The sequence below is a fragment of the Octopus bimaculoides genome, chromosome 16, assembly GCF_046866305.1.
Source record: "Octopus bimaculoides isolate indiv1 chromosome 16, ASM4686630v1, whole genome shotgun sequence".
NCBI classification, from domain to species: Eukaryota; Metazoa; Mollusca; class Cephalopoda; order Octopoda; family Octopodidae; genus Octopus; species Octopus bimaculoides.
The window spans coordinates 23,236,452-23,242,948 of record NC_142943.1 but is presented as its reverse complement, the minus strand read 5'-3'; positions in this window follow the sequence as shown (position 1 = coordinate 23,242,948).

The following is a 6,497-nucleotide window of genomic DNA, read 5'->3' as shown; positions in this document are numbered from 1 at the left end:
TTCAGTACTCTTTTTAAAGTCTGGTCCTTATTCCATTGTTCTCTTTTACTGATCCGCTAAATTACAGGGACGTAAACACACCATCACCGGTGGTGGGAATAAGCACAGAACAAAGCCTCACTCACACAAAGATTATACACTCACACATACACACACGCACACTCATTCACCTACTCACTCACTCACTCACATACGACGGGATTCTTTCAGTTTTCGCTACCAAATCCATTTACAAAACTTCGGTCAGCCCGAGGCTATAGTAGAGAACACTTGCCCTGACCATGTGGTTGAGAAGCAAGCTTCTTACCACATAGCCATGTCTGTATCTTGCATAACCCACATAGGATATTCAAGGTGCAAGCATGGCTAAGTAAACAGCTTGTAGATGTTGTCAATAATCTGCGTGTTAACCGTACTATGTTGTTCTATGTAGTTCATATATATATATATAAACTTACTTGGAAATGGATGCGTAGCGTTCAATTAAATAATAATATAGATAATATATATACATACGTATGTGTGTATGTATGTATGTATGTATGTATGTATGTATGTATGTATGTATGTATATATATGTATCTATATGCATGCATATATATGCATATATGAGTAAAGGACGTCACCAACAGTAAATAACATGAAATACGAAAACAAATGAGTTAAATACGCAAATAACAACAGAAAAAAGGACAAGTAATACAAAGAATGAACCTTCATCAGTTGTCGGCTGTCTATCTACTCCCTATTTCGAGCAACCAACGACAACATAAGTCTTCGAAGACAGTTGCTCCCATAAGTATCAAAATAAAATTTCGGATTTATGGAGGGTCAAAGTTAGGAATAAAAACAGGACAGCGGGGGCATACAGGGAAACCGAACGAAAAGAAACATGGAGGGTCGCTAGACATGAACGAGGGGAAAATAGTGAACGCTGAGAGAAATATCTAACCATCCTTTCTGGTCAGGGATTTATCAAAGTAATACCCTCCTGGACATAACGTACCACCGCATTATCATTGTCTCACCTATATCTCTCCGATGACGGTATATTCAGATTACAGAGTATTCACTCGATACAATGTTCCAATAGCTGAGATATCCTAGAAACAGTTGTCAGAGACTATTCTTTACTATTTTTTTTACCATTTGTTATGTAGCTAAATTGTATTAAATTAAATTAAATGTCCTTGTCAGTTCTTGCCAAATTGTTTGCCTTTCGTCACTATATATGTATACATATATATATATATATGTGTGTGTGTGTGTGTTTGTAGATAGTTAGATACACACACACTCACTCACACACAAACACACACACACACACACACACACACACACACACACGCGCACACACACACACACACACACACACACACACATACACACACACACGTATATATACTACAGATTATATTTGTAAACAAACCAGAAAGGCTTTGTAAGTTAAGGAGAGAAAGCTACTATGGAATATTCATAGTATAATAACAATTGTATAATGATAATATATATTCTTCGATTTGAACCGACAATTTTTAAATAGAAGCAGATGAGGGAAAAATTATGACCTAACACTAGCAAGATTCGAACCCACAAATCAACGCTAACAGGGCTCTTTGCGCGTTCGATTATTATACTGTGAGTCTTCCATAGTTGCTCTCTTTTCGTAGCTCGTTTGTTTACAAATATTATATACTAGCAGAGATACCCGGTCTTGCTCGGGATTAAAATGGCAGAGTTTTTTTTATTGTTTTACTTGTTTCAGTCTTGTGACTGCGGCCATGCTGGAGCACCGCCATTGGTCGGAAAAATCGAACACAGGATTTATTCTTCGTAAGCCTAGTACTTATTCTATTAGTGTCTTTTGCAGAAGCGCTAAGATAAGAGAATGTAAACACAGCAACATCGGTTGTCAGGCAATGGTATGGATACAAACACAGACACACAGACACATACACACACACACAAAGATATACACATATATACGACAGTCTTCCTTGAGTTTCTGTGTACGAAATCCACTCACAAGGCTTTGGTCGGCCTAAGGCTGTAATATATATATATATATATATATATATATATATATATATATATATATATATCCATGCATATATACATATATATATATACATATATTTACATGTGTATATATATATATATATATATATATATATATATATATATATATATATGGGAGAATATACGAAAAAACAACAACAGACGAGGACAGGTGGTGTAAATAACAAAGGATGTATTAGTATGACGCTCGGGAATACGGAAAGTCTTTGACGTTTCGAGCTACGCTCTTCAACAGAAAGAATACGGAGATATATATATATATATATATATATATATATATATATATATATATATATATATATATATATATATATATATATATATATATATATATATATATATATATATATATATATATATATATATATATATATATATATATATATATATATATATATATATATATATATATATATATATATATATATATATATATATATATATATTCTTTTTAAAGTATTATTGAATGTGTAGGGGTGGAGAGAGATATATATAGGATAGTAAAAGAGGGTGAGGAATGGAGGGAAAAGTGAAAGAGAAAGAGAGAGAGAGAGAGTGCGTGTGTTTTTTTGTGTATGTGAGTGTTTTTGTGTTGGTGTGTGTGTACGTGTGTGTGCGTGCGTCTGTGTGTGTGCCTGTGTATCTGAAAGAAGTGCCAATGGGAAAGAGAAGGAAAGAAGACAGAAGGAAATTGTGGTTACAGCTGGTCAGTTATATATATATATATATATATATATATATATATATATATATATATATATGTAGTAGTTAGGGTGTCAGCATCATGATCATAAGATTGTGGTTTCGATTCCTGGACCGGGTGAGGAGTTGTGTTCTTGAGCTTCATTTCACTTCATTTCACGTTGTTCCAGTCCACTCAGCTGGCAAAAATGAGTAACGCTGCGATGGACTGGCGTCCCGCCCATTGAAACCGGGAAACCGGACCCATGAGTCTGGCTAGGCTTTAAAAGGGCGCATTTATACTATTATTATTATTATTATCATTATTATATATATATATATATATATATATTACTCTGTTACTTGTTTTAGTTATTTGAGTGTGGCCAAGCAGGAATACCGCATTTTACTTGAAGAATCCGACCTTTGGACTTATTTTTTGTTAGCCTGGTGTTTATTCTATCGATATCTGCTGCCGAACCGCTAAGTTACTACTGGGTCGAGAACACACCAACATCGGTTTCTAAGCGATGGTCGGGGAACAAACACAGACACAAATACACGCGCACGCACACACACACACACACACACACACACACACACACACACGCATACGATGGACTTTTTTCAGTTTCCATGTACGAAATCCACTCACGCGGCTTTCGTCAGCCCAAGACTACAGTAGAAGACGCTTGCCCAAGGCGCCATGGGATGGGATTGAACCCGGAATCATGTGGTTTGGAAGTAAGCTCCTCACCTCACAGCCACGCCTGCGCATACTTCATTATTTTTTTTATTCTTTCTCTGATTAATTGAACATAGATGAATGACGCTAAACCTCTTAAAAACTATACTTGAAAGGTCTTTCCAACACAAGTATCATCACAGAAGTTTAGGTTATGTTCTTCGATCTGTTTTTAATTCGGTTCATCCGAAAAGAATTTTGTTTTAGAATCCAAGAAATTTAAAGTTAAAATTTGATTTACTTTGCTTTATATCAAAACTAGAGTGTTTAGAAAGAAAAGAATGAAATAATGCGACTGATTTTCACCGAAAGAACTCGCTATCGATACGTCATGGTTTGCAGCATACATCCCGACGAAAAACTGAATGTTTGTTGTTGGTTATAAAACTGACTTTGCAGGTTTTCATTAAGTCTCTGTTGAATTTTATTTTTATAACCAGCCATAACTGCAACATTGTCATAATATTTTGATCGAGTCTTACAAAGGCATTTCGACTTTTGCAAGTTAATCCAAAATTACTTCTTGGATATCTTGAATCTTCGTGTGCGTACGTGCGTGCGTGTGTATGTATGTGTGCGTGTGTGTGTGTATGTGTGTGTGTGTGTGTGTGTGTGTGTGTTTGCATGTCCAAAATGTTAATAATATTCCACGCAAGTCTGGAGGTATGGAAAAATATGTAGTATCTATATTAAATATCGCCACTATCTTATATCCCACGTGTGATGTAGATCGATTAGCGTTTCAAGGATGTGCAACAACAGTATATCGCCTGCATGCGAATGTATTTCAAACAATACCAGGAATAATTAAACTAGTAATAACACTCATAATAAGTGTACTAAAACAATAACTATAATAATTAGGGATTATATAAAATCAAAGGTAAATGATACCATAGAGGTAATAATGTAGACCCACATGGCGTACAGCTAATTCTAGTAAGGACACTAATAAATCACACATCGTCCATTATAGAAAAGCTGATCGGTAGAAAATTAGGAAAAAAACTCTATATTCATTCATATGGAAACTAACATACCCAAAATTTTCTGCGAAAAACTTCCTACTTCGACATAAATACCACAACATTTTAAATAACTTTATTGAGAAACTTTCTTACTCTAAGGCTTCTAACTTAGCAGGTAATATCGCTCATTTTAGCCTGTTAAAGTCTAACCTAAGCACCAAAATATAGCAATAATTCGACTGGAAATAGGAATTCATTGACTCGTTCGGATAACAACATCATTAAGAACGAAGTTGAAGACTTTTCCTAGTATCACTATAGCGATATAGAAAGAACTAACTGTAACAATACATCAATTGTTAAGATCCTGATGAGAATAATGAAAATAAAACTAGTACCAATAGCAATAATACCATAGTTAACATGAGCAACAAGGAATTCCTATATTCCTATAGTGATAATACAAATTGTGATAATACAAATTTTTGTTTTAGACGGTGGTGAAGGTGGAGGAGGGAAGGTTTGTAATCGGGCATGATTGAAAAACGAGAAGAAAAGAGAGAGAAAGGAGAAAAAAAGGAAAAAAGGGAGAGAGAGAGAGAAGGCAAATGAAGACGTGGGGAGGAAAAATTCAGGTGTAGGGAGAAAAAAAAAAGCAAAAGGCGTGAAGAGTAAAAAATGCAAAAGGCATGAGGAGAAAAAATATAAGAGGTGGGAGAAAAATAATAACATGGAAAGAAAGGACGAAGAAGGAAGACACAGAGAGAAAAGGTGTAAGAAGGGGAGAAGAGAAGACGAAAGGGGAAAAGAAAGGGAGGGAGAGAGAGGCAAGGTAACAGGTGAGGATTAGAGAAAACAGAGTAAGAACAACCAGAGTAGGAAGAAATGACAATAGGAAAATGCAGAAAGGGCAAAAGAAATTTGGAAAGTATAAAAAAGTTAAGAAAAGTTCAAAAGTTTCAAAAGCTTCAAACGTCGTGGTGTATTGGAGCGATTTCGCATCAATGAGAAAGTCCAGTGTAATCCATAGGTAGGAGAGGTGTAGCTGAAGTGTAGGAGAGTAGAAAGTCCAGGTAGAATAGTCCGAAGTGTAGAATGTTTAGAAAAAGCAAAAAGTTCATTGGGTTATGAGGTAGAGGCAGGATCACACTGGTGCGACCACGTGAGCGTGTAATATATGGGGAGAATTCACACACACAAAAAAAAAACAAAAGACGAAGACAGGTGTTGTAGACAACAAACATATGTATTAGTTTAACGCTCGTGAAGTGAGAAAGTCTTTAACGTTTCGAGCCTACGCTCTTCCACGGAAAGGAACACAAAAAGAAGCAGGGAGAGAAAATAAAGAGTGTGTAGTAGCTAGCGATCATGGCGAATGCCGGACAGAGGACTCACACAGGAGAGCTAGGAAGAAGGGGTGATAATATAGTAGTGGTAATCCCAAAACGAAGGTGAGCGTGCATGTGTATAAGAGAACATTATGTGCGTGTGGAAGAGGAACGGTGACCTTGACGTGTGCGTGTGTGCATGTGTAAGCATGTGGATGATGGTGTGGGTGCTGGGAAGTGGTCAGTGCTAGTGTATGCGTGGTGGTGTGATGTGATGTTGTGTGGTATAGTGGTGTGTGGTGGTATGTGGTGTGGTGTGGTGGATTTGGGATGTGGGGGAGGCGAGAGTGGAGACAGCAAGGGTGGGGTGTGGGTTAGGATGAGGGTGGGGGTAGTGGTGGGGTATAAGGGAGGGGGTGGAAGGGATGGGATGGATAAGGAAGGTGGGGTTGGATTGTGTAGGGGTAGTGTTACGAGGGAGAGGGGAAGGGGTAGGAGTAAACAGAAGTGAGAAGGAAGGTAGGAGAAGTGAGTGAAGAGAAGTGAGAAGTAGGAGTCGAAGCAAGAGAGGAGAGGTGGGTGGGGGAAGTAGGTGTGAGAGGAAGAGAGGAGAGGGGAGTGAGGGTTAGCTGAAGAGGGGAGGAGAGTTGAGCCCATGTGACGCAAAGGAGCGAAGAAAGAAGATTAATCTCTGTT